Below are 26,297 nucleotides of genomic sequence, written 5' to 3'. Positions count from 1 at the left end.
CACTAACGATATATTTATAGGCTGCACCCTTACCCTGAATGATCATTCTTTCCCCCATTAACCTAATGCCAGTTTCCATAAAGAGCTTTGATGTTATCATTAGCATGGATTGGTTGAGTCCCAATCATGCTAATATCAGTTGTTACGAAAAAGCCATCCGTCTCAATCTTCCCTCTGGCCATACTCTCATGATCTACGGCGATAAACTTAGTTCCAATCTTCGCATCATTTCATGCATCAAAGCTCAAAAGCTTCTGCGAAAGGAGTGCCACGCATTCCTAGGTCATGTAATCAACGAGAAACAGGAAGTTAAAGACCTCGAGAGCATCCCCGAGGTCTGTAACTTTCCTGATGTCTTTCCCGAAGAGCTCCTGGGAATTCCTCCTGAACATCAAGTCAAATTTCACATTGACCTAATTCCTCGAGCAAATCCTGTAGCAAAATCTCCTTATGGGCTACAGGGAAAAGGGTTCATCAGACCGATTTCCTCACCCTGGGGAGCCCCGGTATTGTTTGTAAAGAAGAAAGATGGATCCTTTCGGATGTGTATAGACTACCGTGAGCTGAACAAGTTGACCGTCAAGAACCGTTACCTCTTCCTCGAATAGATGAACTCTTTGATCAATTTCAGGGAGCCAACTTTTTCTCGAAGATAGACCTTAGATCAGGGTACCATTAGCTTCGAGTTCATGAGAATGATGTTTCCATGACAACATTCAGGACTCGATATAGACACTATGAGTTTGTAGTGATGCCCTTTGGTCTAACCAACGCACCGGCAGTGTTCATGGACCTGATGAACCGGGTGTGTCGCGCCTTTCTGGACAAGTTCGTCATCATGTTCATTGACGACATACTTGTCTACTCCAGAAGCGAAGAAGATCACAAACAACACTTGAGGATAGTGTTGGAAACTCTTAGATCGGAAAAGTTGTACGCGAAATTCTCCAAGTGCGAATTTTGGATTCGGAAGGTAACTTTCCTTGGTCACGTGATAAGCAAGGAGGGTCTACACGTGGAACCATCCAAAATTAGGGCGATAGAGAGTAGGTCGGCACCGAAGACACCCACATAAATCCGTCAATTCTTGGGTCTCGCCGGCTACTATCGTAGATTCATTCAGAATTTTTCCAGAATCGCCAAACCCCTAACCACTTTGACACAGAAAGGTGTACGCTTTTGTTGGAGTGAAAAGCAAGACACTGCCTTCCAAATATTCAAGTGAGCCTTGTGCAGCGCACCTATTCTGTCCCTGCCCGAAGGAACGGAGTACTTCGTTGTCTACTGCGATGCGTCCAATCAGGGCTTAGGCTGTGTGCTTATGCAGAGAGGAAAAGTTATCGCTTATGCCTCGAGATAGCTAAAAGCACATGAAGTCAACTACACAACTCACGACCTGGAGTTAGGAGCAGTGGTCTTCTCACTGATGATTTGGAGACACTATCTCTACGGAACCAAGTGCACGATCTTCACTGACCATAAAAGCTTGCAACATATCTTCGATCAGAAAGACTTAAACATGAGACAACGGTGATGGGTAGAGTTGCTCAGCGATTATGAGTGCGAAATTCACTACCATCCAGGCAAGGCCAATGTGGTAGCAGATGCCCTTAGTCGAAAGGAAAGCTCAAGCAACAAAGTGAAGACACTGACAATGAGCATCCATTCCCACTTATCCGTGCAAATCCGAGAGGCTCAGTTGGAAGCCCTAAAACCAGAGAACGTGTCGAACGAAGCCTTGAGGGGAATGGATAAGAATCTTGAGATCAGAGGTGACAGAGTCTATTGTTTCATGGAATGAATCTGGACCCTAAAGTTCAAAGGTTTCAGGGAGGTTGTCATGAACGAAGCTCACAAGACTAGATATTCTGTGCACCCGGGTTCGGACAAGATGTACCTAGATCTCAAGAAGCCATGATGGTGGCCAAACATGAAGGCCAAAATCGCTACCTACGTGGGCAAGTGTCTGACTTGTGCAAAGGTGAAGGTCGAATACCAGAAACCCTCGGGTCTGCTCCAGCAGCCCGAGATACCTGAGTGGAAATGGGAGATTATTACCATGGATTTCATCACCAAGTTACCCAGATCTCCGAGTGGGTACGATACCATTTGGGTAATTGTTGATCGTTTGACAAAATCCGCTCACTTCCTTCCAATTAAAGAAATTTATATGTAAAACATGTATTACCTTGCTTTCAAACAAATGTAAATATTCCTATGTAATGTAAAGGTTGTGTTTACTATGCTTGGTATGTACATTGATTGTGATACTTTACATGACGTCCTCCGCCCTGGAATGTTTCCGCATCGGTTTCGAGGTGCGACAAATTGTTGATGTGAATTATCTTTGCTTATGAGTTTTGCTAGATCATATTATTTGACATTTCTTGTTAGTTTAATTGTTGATCTAAATGTCTTTTAATGGACTCCATAACTTGTTCTCATATTATGGAATTCCAAAAGTCTTTTCGTTAAGAGTCATTAAAACTCATAAGTTATATAAAATAAAGGTTTTGAATAGTTTCAAAACTTGTCCTCATGTTTTGGAATTTGTAAAGTCACTTTAGAATACTTTAATTCCAAACCCTGGAATGTTAAAACTTTAAAATCCAATCCTTATACTTTATAGTATTATAAGTTGAATAATATATATGTGTATAATATCAAGTCAGTCTTACCATTAGTAGGCCTCATTCACGAAGCTGGTCTATAAGGGGGTATAAGGTTACTGCCTATAAAATGATAGTTTAATAGGAGTCCACTCTCACCCACTGCTTCCTTGACTGGTGAAGGATCGTTAGCCGAACAGGTACAACAGGACTATAATTCTCATTAAAAGTATAATGATAATAATAAAGTATCTTAATTTTTTTTTAAATTCCTAATCTTAGTTACTTTAGGAAAATGTGAAATTGATGCTAATCCATGAAAATTGCACTTTGCAGCTTGCCAAGTCGTTAATGGGACGCATGTGGTTAACCGACAAATTAACTTGGACTAGTAAGGGTGGAAAAGGGTAGCTTGATGTTTGTCATAAGATCAATGGAGCATGTGTGGTTAACCGACACATTGATTGGGTGATAAATGACATTGGGAGTACCAAGCACATTTTGCATGGTTATTCACACCTTGTTTGTGATCCTCGGTATCCCAGTCACAAACCTGAAGGGCATAATCAAGATTTAAACTTGCTATTTAATTGTTCAATGAATCTCAAAGGATCTAGGAGTTTCAATCCAATTAAAACTTAATAACAATTTCGTTTTTCATGGTGGAAGTTGGTAAATCGTCATTTACCTACCTTCAAGTATTTTGCAAGTAGGATTACAACATCCCTCTTCCAATTTGTAAAATATTGTGGTGGGTCCTAAACTTAATATTTCATTTGGGTGTTATATTAAGGACTCTTTTTATCTAATCTAAACATTGTCTTTCTTTCTTTTTAAGATGTCTTCCAACACTGCTTTTGGCTCAAACCCTACTGATCTTTTTCTCTCATGAACTTGTGTGGGAAAGGCATCTTTGATGGTTCCAACTTCAATGACTGGATTAGGAACATCAGAATGGTCACTTGCTATGAGGACAAGGAATATGTCCTAGACAAGGAGCTTAAGGAAATCAATGAGTCTTCTGCTACTCCTAAGGAGATTGCTGACTATAGGACTCATGAGAAGGATACCACCAAGGTGTCTTGTATCATGTTGGCCACCATGACAGCTGAACTTCAAAAGTCGTATGAGGACTTCTACCCTTTTGACATGCACTAGGACCTGATGGAAAGATCCCATCAGAGTGCTCGTCAAGAGAGGTATTAAATCATCTCTTCCATGATAACAACTAGAATGAAGGATGGTGAACCCATTACGGGCCATGTGCATAAAATGCATAAGTTTGTGGACCAGTTGCTAAAGTTGAATGTGAACTTTCCTGATGAGCTGGCAATAGATATCATTCTAAACTCCTTACCTCCATGTTATGATCAGTTCCGCATGACCAATCATATGAACATGGAGGAGGTCACACATAGGAAACTTCAAGGGCTTTTGAGAACTGTCGAAAGTGGTCTCAAAGGTAAACCAGTTGTTACTACTCCTACCACCACCCTGTTCTGGTAATTAAACAATGGAAAGGGAAGAAGTGGAAGGCTCCCTTAAAGAGCCGCAAGGGAAAGTCTCTTGATGGATCCTCTTCAAGTGGGACCAAGGCTGGTTCTGCTGCTCCCTCTTCGATTCCTAAAGAAGCAGAGTGTTTCTTTAGGATCCTCTTCAAGTGGGACCAAGGCTGGAAGTGAAGCTGCCCCAAATACTTGGAGGATGTTAAAGATGGGAAGGTTAAGGCAACCCATGCATGTATTTATACTATTCTATCTAAAAACTCATCACATTCTAACTCTTGGGTTCGTCACTCAGGTTGTGGATTTCACATTTGTTCTGATGTGCAGGGCCTAAAAAGAAGTAAGGATGTGGAGCACGGGAAGATAAACTTGATCATGGGGATAGGAAGGTTTCACCTGTCAGCAAGATTGGAGTTTAGTCTTTATTGATTAGTAGTGGGTTTAAAATAGATTTGAATAATTGTTTCTACTCGTCTGATATGGCGAGAAAAGTTATTTCCTTGCATGGATTGTATAAACAAGGCTATAGTTTTTCATTTGATAATGAAATTGGTGGTATTAATGCTTTTTACAATGGTGTATTTTATTTTAAAGAATTACCTTGCAATGGTGTATATGAAACTGTGAATGTTGTAGATAACTTAGGAAATAATGTGTTGCATATAGATTCTTCCAATGAATTGGATAAAGCATGCTTGTGGCATTGTCGTCGTGGAAATTTCAGCAAGAAGCGCATAGGCCAACTCTAAAAGTCTAGAGTTTTGGAGTCATTCGACTTGTGGTCGGATGACACTTGCAAGTATTGCTTACTTGGAAAGATGACCAAAGTCACCCTTCACTAGTACTTGTAAAAGGGGTGAATGTTTGTTGGAACTCATACACACCAATGTGTGTGGGCCGTTTAGAACCGCCACAAGGGATGGTAATCGCTTCTATGTGACTTTTATTGATGATTATAGTAGATATGGCTATGTCTACTTAATCAAGCATAAGTCAGAAACCTTTGAGAAATTCAAAGAGTTTAAATAAGAAGTGGAGAATCATTTGGGCAGGAAGATAATGATGCTCCGATCCGATCGGGGTGGTGAGTATCTTAGTATCGAGTTCCTTGACTATCTTAATGAATGTGGAATTTGTTTCACAGTTGGCGCCACCTAGGACACCATGGCCTAATGGTGTGGCTGAGAGGCGCAATCGAACCTTATTGGACATGGTTCATTCCAAGATGAGTCGAGCTTCGTTAGTAATCTCATTCTGGGGGTATGCCTTAAAGACTGCCACCCATATCCTTAATCTAGTCCAAACAAAGAAGGTTGCCAAAACAACTCACGAGATGTGGAGTGGGAAGGTTCCGACATTAGACCGCATCAAGGTTTGGGGTTGCGAGGATTTTTTGAGACATGAGACTCACGACAAGCTCGAACTTCGAAGTGAGTAGTGCATTTTAATCGGCTACCTACATAAATCCTTTGGTTATCTCTCTATAGACCGAGTGACAATGTTGTATTTATTGTGATGAGAGGAGTCTTCCGTGAGAGAGAGAGAGAGAGAGAGAGAGAGAGAGAGAGAGAGAGAGAGAGATAATAAGCCAAGGAGACAGTGGGCAGAAAATCGACCTTGAAGAATTCCAAGAGTGAAGCAGTGAAGGAACCTCAAACACTAGCAATCAACCTGAGGAGGAAAATTCTGTTGAGCCAATTGACGACTCTGTATCTCTAAGGCATTCCAGTAGAGTTAGAGTTCCACCTGAGTTTTATGGTTTCCATATTACTGCAGAAGGTGATACATTTATCAGTGATATCACACTGGTAAATTTGGATGAACCTAACAACTACAAGGAAGCCATGGCAGGCCCCGAGTCAGCTAAATGGAAAGAGGCGATAGACAGCGAGATTTCGTCCATTTATGAAGGTCACGTTTGAAACTTGGTTGACAATGTACCGGGTCATAAGACAGTCAGTTGCAAATGGATCTTCAAGAAGAAGACCGACATGGATGGGAAAGTACACACTCATAAGGAGCGACTGGTTGTGAAGGGATTTATTCAAACTACGGGAGTTGACTATGATGAGACCTTATTACCAGTAGTGAAGATTAAGTCTATTAGGGTTATGCTAACCATAGATGCATTTCATGATTATGAAATATAGCAAATGGATGTCAAAACCGCTTTCCTTAATGCAAAGTTGTCAGAGGATGTGTACATGAGTCAACCAAAGGGTATTGTCAATGAAAAGTACCCTAAAAGAGTGTATATGCTTGAGAAATCCATTTATGGATTGAAACAAGCATCTCGCGGATGGAATCTTTGTTTCAATGAGAAAGTCAAAGATTTTGGCATTTCGAGGAGGGAGGATGAGTCTTGTGTATATGTCAAATCTAGTGGGAGCATAGTTAGTTTTTTGGTATTGTATGTGGATGACATACTACACATAGGAAATGACATCCCAACCTTGCAGGAGGTTAAGTTCTGGCATGGGAAGTGTTTCGCTATGAAGGAACTCGGAGAAGCTGCATATATTCTTGGGATAAGGATATTGAGAGACAGGAGTAAGAGACTAATTGGACTTAGTCAAAGTAGCTACTTGGATAAGGTTTTGAAAAGATTCAGCATGCAGGATTCCAAGAAAGGTGACTTACCGATGCAGTGCAACGCCAAACTGAGTAAAGCTCAGAATCTGAGTACAGAGGCTGAGATAGCTTAGATGAGTCGAATATCATGCTTCCGTTGTTGGCTCGATCATGTATGCTATGACTTCTACTCACCCTGATGTAGCTTTTGCTTTGAGAATGGTCAATAGATATCAAGGGAATTCGGGCAAGGCTCACTGGACTATAGTAAAGAACATTCTCAAGTACCTGTGGAGGAATAAGGAATGGGTCCTTACCCTCGGTGGGAGTGATGACTTGAGAGTGGTGGGGTATAGTGGCGCCAGTTTTCAGACTTACAAGGATAATTTCCACTCTCAATCAGGCTGGGTCTTTACCCTGATTGGAGAAGCAATAACTTGGAAAAGTTCCAAGCAGGAGACAATAGCTGATTCAACTTGTAAATTAGAGTATATAACAGCTAGTGAGGCGGCGAAGGAGCCAATATGGCTTAAGAACTTCATCAGAGACCTTGGAGTTGTTCCAGCTATAAAGGAGACTATGGAGATTTTCTGTGACAACGAGAGTGCAGTTGCCTTAGGCAAGGAACCAAGGGATCATGGCAGATCCAGGCACATCAATAGAAAATACCACTTCATAAGAAATCGAATAGAAGAAGGGCTCCTCATGGAAAACAAGGTATCGTCTGAGGAGAACCCAACAGATCCCCTCATGAAGGGGCTGAGTAGGGTTAAGCACTTACAGCATGCGAGGCGCATCAGATTGAAGGACGATATTAGTTTTAATGATTAGATAGATTTCAAAACTTGTAATAGTTGAAATGTAATTGACATTTGATGCTTAAATAAAAGGTGCTTTTTATTTACTAGTATGGTACTATCTTGTGTCAATCATTTAGTATTGTTTTATTTTGCTTGTTTTGGCTTCCAGAATAATTATATTATTCAAACTATCCACAGTCGATCATACAATGGAAGTAGGTATTGAATCAAGACTGTCATGAATTTGGCTTGTAGATTTGTCTAAATTATATTAGATATAGCAAAGTTTGTTGCAACATTCATGAGTGCTCATAAGGTCTGAGAATTGGATTAAACCCACACTCATTTGTATGACTTCATGGAATTTATCTCAAGTGATCGTGAGACGATAATATCATATAAGTCTTCAAACCAATAGATATGAGTTGTTGACTATGAGTTGGTTGTGCATTGATAGTATGAAACAACTTCAGTAACTTTATGCTATAAAATGTGTTGTTGTGTACAATTTGATGAGTAGTTAATACAGGCATATGAGTCGAATTTTATCTATTCCTTTCATTCTCTGGAGGATTGAAAGCGATATATTGGGCCCCTCGATTATTTTGTTTTGATATATGTGTCGGGCCCGGTAAGAAGTAAATTGATGTGTTCGATTAAGTTCTATGTCAAACAAATCGGAGATCGAGAAACAAACTGTTGGACAATAAGTATGTCGTTGTTCCATGTATTTTTCCGGGTGATATCTTAAGAACGGACGATTATATGATCACTTATCTAAAATGGAGTGTCTTAGTTCGACAGAGGCTTTTAAGATCTATGATTTCTAGTCGGTGTTTTAAGTTGGACTTACAGTTATAGTTATTAGACATATCTAAGTGGGCAACTGTTGGATTTAGTGTCTAAGCCCATAACTATAATTGGTATGTACTTCACCCGAGAGTAACATGGTCCATTTGGGTTACATGGCACCGAAACAATTTGTAAGGATGGACTTTTGAGAAGAGGATATTTATGATTTATTAATATATTAAAAGTTCTAATATATTAATATGAAATCATATTATTTAATTAGTATTGATCAAGAATTAATTTCGAATTAATTTTGTGTTCAAAAGAAACTAATTAAATATAGGGGGTTGATTTGGTAAATCATTCATTCTTATGGTGTGGGCCAAAGATCCATGATTGTTTATGTTGGGCTAAACCCATGTGACAACCCATGGATGATCCATGGAGGTTTAAAACCATGGAGCATGTGGAATGTGGAAGGTCATGCATATTAGGGTTTACATGATGTAACCCTAGTTTTGCCACAATATATAAGAGATCCTAAAGCTACCAAAATCGATACCTAAGTGATCTTAGAAGAGTGCTACCTGATTTTGTGAAGGAAAGAATCCTCTCTCAAGTCCTCTATTGTTGGTGGTGTTGTGTGAAGCATTTGAGGCATCACACTTGGGGTGCTAGGCTCTTAAAGGTCCAAGGAATCAAGCTTCAAGAAAAGGTATGTGTTCTAACTAGATTTTTGTTATACAAATACCCATGTATGTATGCTAGATAGGCCAATGCTTTGGAAAATCATTTTTCATGTATAATTAGAGAAAACATAGGTCAAAAGCATTTAGGGTTGTATGTGCACCTTAAGGTTGTTAGGATGCTCAAAACCCTTCAGTGGTATCAAGGCCTAGGCTTGTTTTCTATTATACTTGATTTTATATCGATTTTAAAATTGTAAATAATCGAATTTCTGCCTTTTGCCCAGTGAACTCGCCGAGTCCACTGGTGACTCGTCGGGTCCCTTTGTTAAATGACCAACTCGATGAGTCTTATTCATGTACTCGCCGAGTTGGTGCTCTAGGCGGCATATTATCGACTTTTTGCCAGAAATTGGATTAGGATCATTGCCCCAAGCTGTTTTATGAACCTTGAAACTTGTTTTTCAATAGGGTAATGATCATGCTTGTCCAATTAGTAGATAATTGTCAAAGTTTCAAGATTTATATTAGTCTATATGATTTCTTGAAAATTGTTGACGTGAATTATCTTTTCTTATGAGTTTTGCTAAATCATATTATTTGAAATTTCTTGTTAGTTTAATTGTTGATCTAAATGTCTTTTAATGGACTCCATAACTTGTCCTCAAGTTATGGAATTCCAAAAGTCTTTTCCTTAAAAGTCATTAAAACTCAAAAGTTATACAAATGAAAGGTTTTGTATAGTTTCAAAACTTGTCCTCAAGTTTTGGAATTTGTAATGTCACTTTAGAATACTTTAATTCCAATCCCTAGAATTTTAAAAGTTTAAAATCCAACCCTTATATGTTATAGTATTATAAGTTTAATAATATATATATGTATAAGATCAAGCCAGTCTTACCATTAGTAGGTCTCATTCACGAAGCCGATCTATAAGGGGGTATAAGATTACTGCCTATAAAATAGCAATTTAATAGGATCCCACTCTCACCCACTGCTTCCTTGACTGGTGAAGGGTCGTTAGCCAAACGGGTAGGACAGGACTATAATTCTCATTAAAAGTATAATGAAAATAATAAAGTAACTAAATGTTTTTAGTAAATTCCCAATCTTAGTTACTTTAGGAAAATGTGAATTGATGCTAATCCATGAAAATTTCACTTTACACCTTGCCAAGTTGTTAATGGAGTGTGTGTGGTTAATCGACAAATTAACTTGGACTAGTAAGGATGGTAAAGGGTAGCATGATGTTTATCATAACATCAATGGAGGGTATGTGGTTAACCGACACATTGATTGGATGATAAATGACATCGGGAGTACCAAGCACATTTTGCATGGTTATTCACACCTTGTTTGTGATCCTCGGTATCCCAGTCACAAACCTGAAGGGAATAATCGAGATTTAAACATGCCATTGAATTGTTCAATGAATCTCAAAGGATCTAGGAGTTTCAATCCAATTAAAACTTAATAACAATTTCATTTTTCATGGTAGAAATTGGTAAATCGTCATTTACCTACCTTCAAATATTTTGCAACTTGGATTACGGCGTCCCTCTTCCAATTTCTAAAATATTGTGTTGGGTCCTAGCCTTAATATTTTAGTTGGGTGTTATATTATGGACTCTTTTTATCTAATCTAAACTATGCCTTTCTTTCTTTTTTAGATGTCTTCCAACACTGCTTCTGGTTCAAACCCTACTGGCTCCTTCTCTCTCAAGAACTTGTGTAGGAGAGTCATCTTTGATGGTTCCAACTTCAATGATTGGATTAGGAACATCAGGATGGTCACTCGCTATGAGGACAAGGAATATGTTCTAGATAAGGAGCTTAGGGAATTATACTTGGGGTGCTAGGCTCTTAAGGGTCCAAGGAATCAAGCTTCAAGAAAACGTATGTGTTCTAACTAAATTTTTGTTATACAAGTACCCATGTATGTATGCTAGATAGGCCAATGCTTTGGAAAATCATTTTTCATGTATAATTAGAGAAAACATAAGTCCAAAGAATTTAGTGTTGTATGTGCACCCTAAGGTTGTTAGGATGCTCAAAACCTTTCAAAACTATGTAAGAGGATTATGTAGTTAAGATGAGATTTGTTCCTCTTATGTATTGAGAGTTAGACATCAAAGGCGCCTTACCAAAAGTTGAACACCTAATGAGACTAATATCGATCTGTATCTCTTGTTCAACATGATGTCTGCGAGAAATGGATAACTAATAAACTTACTTTATACACCAATTGTAGCTTTGATATTTTTAGGAATTGGGCATTGATAGAATGACACAAAGTCGTATGTTGATGGGAGCAGTGAAATGTTGCTAGACATTCATGTTACATCCCTAATTTCATGGCCAGAAATGATCGAATTGTTTGTGCTTTATTTAAAAATCATAGTGTTGTTTTGAAGAACAATGTTGTGGAATTTGTTCCCACAATATAATAAAAGTATTATCAAAGCATTTCGGTAGAAATGTATTTTCATTATATTAGAAACATTGGGATGTCATCGTCAATAGAGTGCATAAGCATAAACAGAAATAGTACAAGCTTTACAAACATCTATTATTCGAACGGCTTATAATCCATAGATCTCTCATCTGATCATCACACCTATGCTCTTTTGACACTGCCTGTAATGTAAGAAATTGAGTGGTTCAGGACTGGGAGCCTGGTGATCACATAGGATTTTCAACCCACAATAGTTAAGTTCTTTAACTTCATCAAATCATTCATCCCGATTATCCGTTCCCGTTATCCTTATTTTATGTCCCTAAAGTATCTAATTTAAGGAGCCTATCCCAAGGATTGTCATCGAGAAGACAATACTACTTAGGGGATTCCTCAATAATATGTGTCAGTAAGGCAACCAGGAGGGGGACGGAGTAGACCTGGTGAACACATTGTTCAAAAACACCTACAGGTTGCGAGCATGCTAGCATCCCTTTAGACTATCTAGAATAATTTGTGCTCGTCATCTATACTCTTATAGATGAGTGGGTCAACTTTCAACATCGAGGCTTCTCATCATTTTATTTCATCTTTCATCATCTATTTCATCTACCCATGTTTTCCCAACATATTGAAAGGTATGAAATACATATATAGTTTAAATCAAGTAAAACATGTATACATTGTTCATCCAACATAGATATGAAGAACAAAGAAAATATGCACGTATAGCACATAATTTATATTAAATACTTCATATATATATATATATATATATATATATATATATATATATATATATATATACACATATATATATATATATATATATATATATATATATATATATGTGTGTGTGTGTGTGTGTGTGTGTGTGTGTAAGATGAAAGTAACTATGCGCTCACTTGTTAAAGTGATGAGTCAAAATTAAGGCAGCGCTTTGCTTCTAACAATTTTCTATTCCTTCGACGAAACCTAGTATCATAATTACTAGATTTTAGTCTAATATTTATTGTGACTAATTATTAGTGTATATTTATCATTAAATCAAAGTCTACTTTCATGATCTATCAAGTAAAGAAACAACCAGTTAGGATCATATCGGAGGTAGGGTCCATTTACGAAGTATACTGTTTGGAAAGCCCACTTTAAATATCTCACTAAATTACAACCTAGACATCATCCCCGTAAGTAGATCAATTAGTATAACGACTTTGAATCACCGATAAATCTTGTTTATAGGTTCATAATAATGATAATGAACTTAAACGTAAGCTATACTTAAAGTAGGGTAAGCATAACTCACTTTCAAGAGGGTTTAGCAAGGAATCGGGCTCTGCGCGAGCAGAACTTATGAGCTGAAAGCTCTTCTTCTTGGGGCCTTCTGGCACTCCAGGACTTGCTTCTAGAACTTAGGAAGTGCTAGGGAAAGGGGAAGAGGGTTTGGAGGTAATTGGGAGAGAAGTGTGAGAAAAATAGGTGATTTGTGCCTCTATTTATAGGCAAGAGCTTGTGCGTACATGGGGCGTAATAACCCTGTATGTTAGGTGTACTCGGTACGTGGGGCGTACGAAGCCCTATGCTGGGCATACCCACTCCACATGTTAGCATTGCATGCGAAGCCATAGGGAAGAAGGTGGGGCTGAGATCGTGCCACGTGTCACCTCCAGAACTTAATAGAAAAATTAATTATCTGCTAAAATTTGTAACTTTCGTATACAAGCTCCATTTTTGACGTTTCTTATATCCACACGTAGGTAGCAACGTGATCTACAACTTTTGTTTAGACTTCAACGGCTAATTTTTACATTATTTTTAAAGTAATATTTTAACAACTTAGGCAGTTAAAGTCGGTTAAAAATTCAAAACTTTGTCATCCGACGTCCGTTTTATTCTGTCTTTTTATCGTTGATTTCCGGGCTGTGCACTGCTATGCTAAATCTTAGAAAGATCATCACTTCCTCAAACAAAATCCGATTTCGACGTTCTCTATATGCATGCTCTCAGTTTAACGTGTAATACGACTTTCATTTAGATCGCTAATGCTAAAAAGTAGTTTATAAAAAAGTCCGTTTTTCCAATACGCGGAGTCGTGATGGTTTAGTCACAAAACTTCAAAGAGTTATAACATCTTCGTTATAAGTCGGATTTCAGTATTCCTTATATCTCTGGAATCCTTGTTAGGACTACTTCCACTTTCTTCATAGATATTGGGTCTATCTATTACTTTACTTTTGATGCATATTTTTATTATTATTTTATTATATCGTTATAAGCACATATGTTTCACATAAATCACAAAATACTCAAATAATTTTTCTTCATTACTTCAAAATAGGTTACAATTGTTGACCCTAACTATTACATCATTATAATAACGCTTAGCCAGAAATGTGGGCGTTACAATTCTCTCATCCTTAGGATGATTCCGTCTCGGAATCATGCTTTAGCAAACATATGTGGATAGCAACTAATCATGTCACTCTCTGTTTCCCATGTGAGGTTCGGCTCATTCGAATGTTTCCATCGCACAAGCATTAATTCAACCATCTTGTGTCGCAACTTCTTTGTCGTACAGTCAACAATCGCATTAGGTTCTTTGAGTAACCTCTTATTTTCTTCAATTCTTAACTCGGAAAGAGGAATTATATTAGGAACTTCTCCTGTAAACTTTCTCAAATAACACACATGCAAAGTGTTATGAATACCATCCAGTTCTTCTGGCAATTTTAGCTTGTAAGCTTGGTTCCTAATCCTCTAAAGTACCTTGAATGTTCCAATAAATCGTAGACTCAACTTTCCTCTCTTTCCAAATCTTATAAGTCCCTTCCATGGTGAGACTTTGAGCAACACCGAATCTCCAACTTCGAATGTCATTGGTCTTCGCTTCTTGTCAGCATAACTATTTTTATGATATTGAGCTGCTAAGATCCTTTCTCTAATCACTTATAACTTTTCAGCAGTCTGGTGGACTATTTCGGGGCCCATAAACTGCTTTTCTATGGCCTCAAGCCAACATGACGGCGTACGACACTTTTGTCTATACAAGGCTTGATAAGGTGCCATCTTAATGCTTGCATGGTAACTATTGTTTTAGGAAAACTCTAGCAAAGGTAAATGCTCAGCACAATTACCTTGAAATTCTAGGGTACATGCTCTTAACATATCTACTAGTGTTTGAATTTTCCTTTCGCTCTGACCATCAGTTTGTGGATGGTAGTCTGTACTTAAACACAACATCGTACCCATTTCCTCTTGTAGACTCTTCCAAAATCTTGATGTAAAACGACTGTCACGATCCGATACAATTGTTAATAGAACATCGTGAAGTCTTACTATCTCCTTCATGTAAGCATTTGCAAGCTTATCCAAAGATAATCTCTCATTGGCTGCTATGAAGTGTGTACTCTTTGTGAATCGATCCACGACTACCCAAATAATGTTGTGACCATTCTTCATCCTAGGCAGTTTAGTCACAAAATCCATGGTGATGTCTTCCCATTTACCCATGGGTACAGGTAAAGGTTCTAAACTCCAATATAGTTTCTGATGTTGTGCATTAACTCTCACACATGTTACACACTCTGCCACATACTTTGTAACATTGAGCTTCATCGTCGGCCACCATTAGTTAGGTTTAAAATCCCTATACATCTTATTGTTGTCGGGATGAATTGAGTACATGGTCTTGTGAGCTTGTTCCATCAGAAGGTCTCTTATTCCTCCCATCTCATGTACCCAAATCCTATCTTGGAATACCTTCAATCATTGACTATTTGTACCAAATACCAACTTTTTGCCTAAAAGTTCATCCTTTCAGTCATTTTTCTCCAAATATTTTTCCTGAGCTCTGTGTCGGAGCAGCTATGGAGGCATATCATCAGACTTTGGTTTGTTGGCAGTGGCTGCTCCTGGCATACGATTGGGGACATCTCTCAACTGTACAACACTCAGAACATTATTTGAGAGTATGTGTCCTTTGCGGAAAGGGAAGAAAGGAAGGGATCACTCATGGGGTTAGTGCTTAACGATCTGAAGAATTTTTGGATTTGTTCTGAGATTACGCGTGCTGTTCTCAGACCTTCTGGATGCAAATTCAATTGGTGACTTACAGTTTGAATTTTCTTCTCTATACTCCTGAGTTTTTCTTAAGTTGATTCGCTTTAAAGACTAATTTTTGTTTTAGGATAATTTATATTTGCGCATTTCCTTTCGTTTCTCTCTTATGCACAAATTTAGGGGGAGAAATAAAAACAAAACAAAAATTAGAAAATTTTAAAAATCCAAAAACATTACAAAATCAGAAAATAAAAAAAATATGGTGTTAATGGAATGTGCTTGCAGGAGATGTTTTGGGAAGTGATATAATCATGTGATAATAGGTTATCTGAATCTGCGTAACGTACCTAAATTGAATCATCTACGCTCTAAGCTCGATGCGCTGGTAGGCACGAAAGATTTTAAATGGACTCAATTAGGGAAAGTTGAATCTAATGAATTTAAGGACTTGACAAACTTTGACCTAGTTAGAACTATTTTGCCTGACAATATGACACTAAGATAGGTTGAGCAGGGAGATATACATGAGAATCTAACAGTCACATTAAAATAACCCGTATCTAGAGCTGCAGATTCATTTTTCCTCGATGTGCGGACTCTGTCCTTAATTCCGGTTGGATGGGGTGACTGGGGAATTCCGATAACCTAGGTCTATAGAAGATTATATTCTTTCTTTCTATCTGTTAGACATATGTTGCTTCCTTTGCGTGATCAAAAGATCCGACCTGGACTGTAACATATACAACTCTATCTCTCTGCATCTTCTCTCTATGCAATTCTTTCCATCTATTAGCCATATACTGTCTCCTTTGCGTGACTCAAAATCCGACCTGGTACACAGTATATGCAACGTTCTCTTCTCAATCCCTCTGAAACTTTAGTTAGCCATATGTTTCATCCATTGCGTGATTGGAAGAGATCCAACCTGGATGTACAACATATGCATTCTAAATCTATCTTCTCTCTTAATAATTGTCTGCTCACCTGGTATTAGGAGTATTCTGGAAGTCCTTGATGGCTGGAGCATATTAGGAAGCGGGAGACACGTTCTAGTACAATTAAAATTGAACACATACAATTTGTCTGTAGATCTCGCTGCTCAATTTAGGTGGACAACAATATCTTTGGTCGTCGTCAGCTGAATGGTCCTTAAGGAATATTATCTAGGAATTTAGGATCACATTGTCTTGTCACTTATGGTATGTCCTAATTTTGTCACAATCTCTCGTGCTTAAGTGGACCACAATATCGACGATTGACCAGATCTATTCATGAAAGGAGAGGTATTGATAAACGGATAAAGGTTGTCTAAAAACTTTGAACCCAAATCAGTTTTAAAGTTAGCTATTATTATTATTATTATTATTATTACTATTATTATTATTATTATTATTATTATTATTATTATTATTATTATTTTGTTCATAGTGTTCTTCTAATTTAAATAGTAGGGGAGAATTAAATTTAAAAAAAAAATCAAAAATCAAAAATCAAAGAAAAATCAGAAAATTAAAAATCCAAAAATAGTGTTATTTCTGTTTTGTTTTTGCTTTAAGTTTTCTTTTAGTTTTGTTTTTTTTTTGAAAAGTGATTTCAGGTATAGATAAGACTCATGGAGTTTGTGTTGAAGATTTCTAAGCCAATGCTTCATCCGTGATCATCGAAGAATTCTCATTCGAAGGAGCAAAAAATGAAGATTATTCTTTCAACATTCAATCTTTCAACCCTAGAAGCAAGGTGAAGCAGAAATTGAAGATTATGTGAAGGATTGCATTGAAGCCTCCTCAATCCGTCTGCTGCTATCTATGAACCTGCTGAAGTGATCCAGAAGCTTTGTTCTCTCTGATGTTCTCTCTGAAGATTCTCAAGCTGAAAGTGCCATCTTTCAAGAATCAGTACAAGAAGCCTCCTCACCCAATGTGTGGTCAATGCCAAATTTTGAAGAAAACCTCAAGTGCTCAAGATGAAGTCATTCATTGAATATTCATATGTTCATCCTGATTCTGTGAAGAAATCGAAGGTTAAAGTTGAATCCAAGCTCCCATTCAAGATTGACAAGAAGAGCCATCTACTTTTTAGGGGGAGCTTGTTGAGTCAACTAAGAAAAGAAAGTTATAAACCAAGCGGGAGATTGTTGGGCCAAAAAATGTGGTTTATACTTTACTTTTCTAGAAAAATGTATTTTTGTGTCTTGGTCCGTAAACTGCTTAGTGTTTACGGCCGTAAACCCATTTACGGCCCATGTTCAGTTAGCCCATATTCCATTGTATATATATATATATATATATATATATATATATATATATATATATATATATATATATATATATATATATATATATATATATATAGGTGTTAGGGGTGAGGAGTAGAGATTGATGAACACAAGGAGTCTACGGACAAGAGAGAAACTAGAGATAAGTTTTGTGTGTGTGAATCTTTTGTATCCGGATCTTCATTCTAATCAATTCATACATATATTCATCATATTCTTCTTCTTCTTCTCTTCTATTTGATATGAAATCATCCGTTTGATTGGGATTCCGCACCATCAAACGGATCTGATTGATACACAGGAAAATTAGGGACTTATAATTGGTATCAGAGCTTGGTTGTATCAGTCAATTTTCTCAGATTTGGGGCATTATTTGATCTTATTTTCGAAATATTTTTGCGTTTTTGGATAGATCTCTGAAAAATAAAGGGGGTTTGTTCTTCGTGTTTTTCATAAAAAAGAGGTTTTTGATCGAGTTTTGGAGCTTTCAAGTCGAAAAATCGGTGTTTTTGGTCGAAACCTACGAGGGTGTGGCGGAGTTTGCGGCCGGCGGCTAGGGTTTTGGAGTCCACGGCCCGAGGTTCACGGTCTAGAGTTTGCGGCCCGAGGTTCACGGTCCGAGCTTGCGGCCTCGGAGTTTACGGCCGGTCCTCGGAGTTTGCGGTCCAGCAGTCTCGGTCTTCGCCTCGCACCTCGGTCCTCGTCCTCGCTTCGTAGTAGCTTCGCAACCTCCGCATATAAAAAATAGCAAGCAGAAGCGGAGGCGTCGGGGTTCGATCTCACGACCTCTGGTTCACCAAGCGACGCTACTTCCAACTCCTCTAGGCCATGAGTTGATACATTCCTTCCTCATTTGATTCATAAAGCGTCTTTTTTGCTTCAAGTTTCGCATTTTTGACACTTTTAACCCTAAAACTCAATTTCTTTTAATTTTAAATTCATTTTTCATCCAAAATAAAAAAATTAAAATAAAATAATAAATAAATAAATAAATAAATAATAATAATAATAATAATAATAATAATAATAATAAAATAATAAATAAAAAAAGAAAATTTATTTTTCACTTTTATTTTTGATTTTTTATTTAAAATTTTGACTTTGACTTTCAAGTTTGACCTTTTACTTTAAACCTTGACTTTTTCGTTTAACTTTTAAAATTTCAAATTTAGCTTTTCGGTTTGACTTTTCAAGTTTGACTTTTGAGTTTAACTTTTTAAATTTGACTTTTAAGGTTGACTTTTGAGGTTTATAGTCAAAGGGCTTTCTTTTAATTTTAGTTTGACGTTTAAGTTTTATTTTTGCTTCGGGTTGTGTTTTTAATGGCTTTTGAGGTCAACAAGGGAACTGAAGACATGAAAGAGAATCCTCAGGAGATGTTAAGACAAAATTTCAACATTTTCGATTATATCCCTGGAGAAACCCTCGAAACTCAGTTGCAGCGATTTACTACACTTACTACTAAGATGAATATAGCTGGGATCTTCTTGTCTAAGTTTGAGATAAACAAAAAGCTACTGAATTCACTTCCAAAATCGTGGGATATGAACGTGGCTATCATCAAGAAGACAAAAGATCTCAATCATCTTAGTCTTGCTGATGTAATTGAAGAACTTGATGCTTTGAAGTGTGGAAATACAATGAGTTCTGCAAACATCTCGGTCAATGAAGTTTCATGTTCTCAATCATGTGAAGTTTCATGTACACTATCTAGTGAAGATACTATTAAATTTCTTCGGGAACAAATTGATTTATTAAAAAGAGAAGTTGAAGACCTGAGATATGAAGGATATCAACTCAGGAAAGGATAGAAACCCCTGAAGGTTGAATTCGAAGCAAAAACCAAGGACTTTAGGAAGCTTTAGGAAGAGTATAGGAACAAGTGTGAAAATTATGACTATATTAAGAGACAACTTGCTGCTGTAACTGAAGAGCTTGACATTTTCAAAATTAAGTGTGGAAAAACAAATGTTAGTTTTAAAAATTATACTACGTCAAGTCAGACAATGGAGTCCTTATTTGAAACCCAATTAAAATTCAAAGATAATCAAAACAAGGGTCTAGGGTATGATAGTGTTCCTCCACCCTTCAATCATAACTACACATCCATCCCCATGACACAGAAAGAAATTGACAGGGAGGCACATCTTCAATATGGAAAACCAGCTGGATTTGTGTCAGGAGGTATTCAGGTTGAAAATACTAATGTGTCTACTTCATGTGTAGGTAAAGTAGCAGAAGACGAGAACAAGGAGAACACTACTGAACAAACAAATGACTCCTTGAACTCAGAATTTGTTGCTTCGAATTCTGTTACTCCTAACAAACCTGCCGTTGAGAAACACAGGCCTCCAATTCCAGTGCAACAGAGTGCCTATTGCAAGTGTGTATCTGGGAACAACAAGATATAAGGCAAGGATACGCCACCAGGGGTAGGGAGAGACAACTCCCCAGTTAAGAAAAAGACATGTTTTCACTGTGGAACACCTGGACACATTGCCAAAAATTGTCCTAATCGCGCATACGTTCCCTACAACGCACAAGGATGGCAAAATGCGCCAAATGGTAGATACTTCAAAAGAAACCCCTCAAGGTCACGTTCAGACCAATGTGACTGGAACGCGCAGAAGGCCAAGAATTCAACTCCCAAGGCCAAGCATCCGAATCCCAAGGGCAAGAAGGAAATGTCAGCCAACAAGCCCAGTTCAAGAGATGCTCCTGTGAAGCACATACCGGTTAGGTCAAAGTCATCTCGGCAGTTGGCTTCAAGTTCCAAATCAAGTTCCAAGGCACCCATTGGATCGAACAAGAGATGGGTTAAACCCAAATATAGATGGGTACCAAAGGTGAAAACTCCCAAATCTTCTAATGACTCTAATATTTCATCATCTTCTGTTTGTGATAAACATGATACGTCATGGGAGAGAGTACCCTGCAATGATGACAAAGGTCGACCTAGTTTCAAAATGGACTGGGTTCCAAAGACCAGCTGATCCCGCTCTGTGTCGGAACAACTATGGAGGCATATCATCAAACTTCGGTTTGTTGGTAGTGGCTGCTCCTGACATATGATTGGGGACATCTCTCAACTATACAACATTCAGACCTTTGTTTGAGATTATGTGTCCTTTTGTGGGAAAGGAATAAAGGAAGAGATCACTCATGGGGTTAATGCTTAATCACATGAAGAATTTTCGGACCTATTCTGAGATTATGCGTGCTATTCTCAGACCTTCTGGATGCAAATTCAATCGGTGACTTACAGTTTGAATTTTCTTCTCTATATTCCTGAGTTTTTCTTAAGCTGATTCGCTTTAAAGAATAATTTTTGTTATAGGATAGTTTAGATTGGCGCATTTAATTTCGTTTCTCTCCTATGCACAAATTAAGGGGGAGAAATAAAAACAAAACAAAATTAGAAAATTTTAATTTAAAAAAATCCAAAACATTAGAAAATCAAAAAATAAAAAAAAATGGTGTTAATGGAATGTGCTTGCAGGAGATGTTTTGGGAAGTGATATAATCATGTGATAACATGAAATCTGAATCTGTGTAAGGGATTGAATCTGAATTGTCTAGGCTCTGTGTTCGATGCGCTGGTAGGCACGAAAGATTAAAATGGACTTGACTAGGCATTAATGAACTTAAGCAATCTAGACACCTGAAAAATATTGACCTAGATAGATCCATTTAGCCTGACAATACGACGCTTGGATAGGTTGAGCAGGGAGATATATATGGGAATCTACTGGCACATTAAAGAACCTGTACTTGGAACCGGGGATTAACTTTTCCTCGATGTGCGGATTCTGTCCTTAATTCCGGTATTGATGGGGCGACTGGTGAATTCCGATAAATTAGGCCTGTAGAAGGTTATATTCTTTCTTTCTATCTGTTAGTCATATGTTACCTCCTCTGCGTGACTCAAAATCCGACCTCGAATTTAACATATGCAACTCTATTCACTGCATCTTGTATCTATGCAATTCTTTCTATCTGTTAGCCATATACTGTCTCCTTTGCATGACTCAAAATCCGACCTGGTACACAGTATATGCAACGTTCTCTTCTCAATCCCTCTAAAAGCTTCAGTTAGTCATATGTTTCATCCTTTGCATGATTGGAAGAGATCTGACCTGGATGCACATCATATGCATCTTTCTACTTCTCAATCCCTCTAAAACTATAAGTGATAATAATCTGAATTTATCTTTTCTCCTAATGATTGTTTGCTCACCCGATTTAAGGAGTACTATGGAAGTCCTATATTACTGGAGCATATCAGGAAGCGGGAAACACGTTCTAGTACAATTAAATTGAACACATACAGTTTTTCTGTAGATCTCGCTGCTCAATTTAGGTGGACAACAATATATTTGGTCGTCGTCAGCTGAATGGTCCTTAAGGAATATTATCTAGGAAGTTAGGATCACATTATCTTGTCACTTATAGTATGTCCTAATTTTGTCACAATCTCTTGTGTTTAAGTGGACCACAATACCGACGATTGACCAGATCTATTCATGAAGGGAGAGGTACTGATAAACGGATAAAGGCTGTCTAAGAACTTTTATCCCAAATCACTCGTAAAGTAAGCTATTATTTTTGTTTTTGTTAAGTTTGTTCATAGTGTTCTTCTAATTTAAATATAAGGGGAGAATTAAAAAAATAAAATAAAAAAAATTCAAAAATCAAACAAAAATTCAAAAATTCAAAATCCAAAAATATTTTATTTCTGTTTTATTTCTTGTTCAGAAAAATAAAAAATCCAAAAATATTTTTGTTTATGTTTTAATTTGTGTGCTAAGTTTACTTTTAGCTTTGTTTTGTCTTGAAAAGTGATTTCAGGTATAGATAAGACTCATGGAGATTGTGTCGAAAATTTCTGAGCAAATGCTTCATCCGTAAGCATCGAAGAATTCTCATTCAAAGGAGCAAGAAATGAAGATTATTCTTTCAACATTCACTTTTTTTCTACCCCAGAAGCAAGGTGAAGCTTCACTTGAAGATTATGTGACGGATTGCATTGAAGCCTCCTCAATCAGTCTACTGCTATATTAAACCTGCTGAAGTGATCCAGAAGATTTGTTCTCTCTGATGCTCTCTCTTAAGATTCTCAAACTGGAAGCGTTATCTTTCAAGAATCGGTACAAGAAGTCTCCTCACCCAATGTGCGTTCAATGTCAAATTCTGAAGAAAAGCCAAACTGTTCAAGATGAAGTCATTCATTGAAGATTCATCAAGTTCATCTTGAAGCTGTGAAGTCATCGAAGATTAAAGTTGAAGCCAAAGCTCCCATTGAAGATTAACAAGAAAAGCCATCTACTTTTTAGGGGGAGCTTGTTGGGTCATTTAGAAAAGAAAATTATAAACCAAGGGGGAGATTGTTGGGTCAAAAATATGGTTTATACTTTACTTTTCTAGAAAAATGTATTTTTGTGTCTTGGACGTAAACTGCTTGGTGTTTACGGCCGTAAACCCATTTACGGCCCATGTTCAGTTAGCCCATATTCCATTGTATATATATATATATATATATATATATATATATATATATATATATATATATATATATATATATATATATATATAGGTGTTAGGGGTGAGGAGTAGAGATTGATGAAGACAAGGAGTCTACGGCCAAAAGAGAAACTAGAGAGAAGTTTTGTGTGTGTGAATCTTTTGTATCCGGATCTTCATTTTAATCAATTCATACATAGATTCATCATATTCTTCTTCTTCTTCTCTTCTATTTGATCTGACATCACCCGTTTGATTGGGATTCCGCACCATCAAATGGATCTGATTTATACATAGGAAAATTAGGGACTTCCACTTCATGCTTTCCACAATCGTCGAGACAACTTCTATTCTTACCGCACTTGGAATTTTTCTTTCCAATTTTACTTTGCGAATTAGAGCATTAACTATGAAATTTGATTTACTAGGGTGGTAAAGTATGTCATAGTCGAAATCCTTGAGTAACTCTAGCCAGAGTTGTTGCCTCCTATTTAATTCCTTTTGATCAAAGAGATACTAAAGACTTTTATGATGAGTGAAGAGTTTGCACTTTGTGCCATAAAGATAACGCCTCCATATATTTAATGCGAATACTACTGCTACTAACTCCATATCATGAGTGGGGTATTTCTTCCCGTGCTCTTTCAATTGTCGAGATACATATGCTATTGCTTTATCTCTCTGGGTTAGAACACAACCTAGCCCAACTCTAGATGCATCACTATAGACTGTGAAGTTTTCAACTTCTTTAGGTAAAGAAAGAATTGGTGCTTCACACAACTTCTTCTTTAATTTCTCTAATACTTCTTCATGTTTCTCACTCCATGTATATGTAGATCCTTTATGGGTCAAAGCTGTTAATAGAGCAGCTATAGAAGAAAAGCCTTGGATAAACCTTTGGTAATATCCATCTAATCCTAGAAAAGTATGAATCTCAGTGGGACTTTTTGGTTGTTCCCATTTCATCACGTATTCCATCTTTGATGGATCAACCATTATCCCTTGTTGGTTAACCACAAGACCCAAGAATTAGACTTCTCGGATCTAAAAATCACATTTAGAGAACTTTTCGTACAAGTTCTCCTTCTTCAAAACTTCTAATACTTCTCGCAAGTGCTTGCTATGCTCCTACTGGCTCTTTGGGTAAATCAGAATGTAATCTATGAACACTATCAGAAATTGATTGAGGAATGGTTTACAAACCCTATTCATCAAATCCATAAATGTTGGTGGAGCATTGGTTAGTCCAAATGACATAATCAAGAACTCATAGTGTCCGTATCTCGTTCTGAATGCGGTCTTCTCAACATCTTGCTCTCTCACCTTCATCTGATGATATCCTGACCTAAGATCGATCTTTGAGAAATAGATCGAACCTTGCATCCGAACAAAAAGGTCATCAATCCTTGGCAATTGATACTTTTTTTTCACCGTTTCCTTGTTCAGCTCTCTATAGTCAATGCACATCCTCATGCTCCCATCCTTCTTCTTCATGAATAACACTAGAGCTCCCCAGGGTGAAGAACTAGGTGTAATGAAACCATTGTCCAACAACTCCTAAAGTTGCATCATAAGCTCCTTCATCTCTGTCGGTGTTAATCGGTATGGTGCTTTCGCTATTGGCATCAATCCTGGCAACAAGTCTATTCAAAACTATACTTGTCTATCAGAGGGAAATCAAGGAAGATCTTCAGGAAAGACTTCTGGATAGTCACACACCACTGGTATTCTTTGCATCTCTTTCTTCTCCTTCTTTGCATCGATCACAAAAGGACAAGTTGTTGGGTTTTATGTACTATAACACTCCTGTGGTGCACATACAACCCTAATGCTTTGGATCTAAGTTTATCTAGTTATACATGCAACAAAAATTATACAAAGCATGAAACCTATATAGCATACAACTTTGGTACATGAATCATAAAACTAGTTAGAAGAATACCTCTTATTTGTAGATTGTAGTTATTGGCCTTCCAAGAGCTTAGCACCTCAAGTGTGATGCCTTAAACAAGTCACAAACACCATGAACAAGTGGAAGATAATGATGAGCTTAGCACCTCAAGTGTGACTTGATAAGGTGCCATCTTAATGCTCGAGTGGAAACTATTATTATAGGAAAATTCTACCAAAGGTAAATGTTCATCCCAATTACCTTAGAATTCCAGGGTACATACTCTCAGCATATCTTCAAGTGTTTGTATCGTTCGTTCGCTCTGACCGTCAGTTTGTGGATGGTAAGCTGTACTTAAACACAACTTGGTACCCAATTCCTTTTGTAGACTTTTCCAAAATCGTGAGGTGAAACGGTTGTCACGATCTGACACAATCGTTAACGGAACATCGTGAAGCCTCACAATTTCCTTCACATAAGAATTCGCAAGATTTTCCATAGACCATTTCTCCTTGGCTACTATGAAATGTGAACTCTTAGTGAATCGATCAACGACCACCCAAATCATGTCGTGACCACTTTTCGTTCTGGGCAGTTTAGTGACAAAATCCATAGCAATGTCTTCCCACTTACCCATAGGCAAATGCAATGGTTCTAAACGCCCGTACGGTTTCTTATGTTGTGTCTTTGCTCTCGCACAAGTCACATACTCGGCCACATACTTTGTAACATCAAGCTTCATCGTCGGCCACCAGTAGTAGGGTTTTAGGTCCCTATACATTTTAGTGCTACCGGGATGAATCAAGCACATGGTCTTATGAGCTTCTTCCATCAGAAGATCTCTGACTTCTCCTATCTTAGGTATCCAAATCCAATCTTGGAACACCTTTAGTCCATGACTGTTTATACCGAACACCAACATTTCCCAAACGTTCTTCTTTTCGTTCATTCTTCATAGAAGCTTCCTCTTGAGCTTTCTTTATACTCTCCACAATTGTCGAGACAACTTGTATTCTCAACGCTCTTGGCCTTTTTCTTTCAAGATTAACTTTCTAACTGAGAGCATCAGCAACAACATTTGCTTTAACGGGGTGGTAAAGTATCTCACAGTCGTAGTCCTTAAGTAACTCTAGC

Source organism: Lactuca serriola, chromosome 8, assembly GCF_051521515.1.
Source record: "Lactuca serriola cultivar US96UC23 chromosome 8, Lser_US96UC23_V15, whole genome shotgun sequence".
Taxonomy (NCBI): Eukaryota; Viridiplantae; Streptophyta; class Magnoliopsida; order Asterales; family Asteraceae; genus Lactuca; species Lactuca serriola.
The sequence above is the reverse complement of the archived record's forward strand: the minus strand, read 5'-3'. Positions refer to the sequence as shown.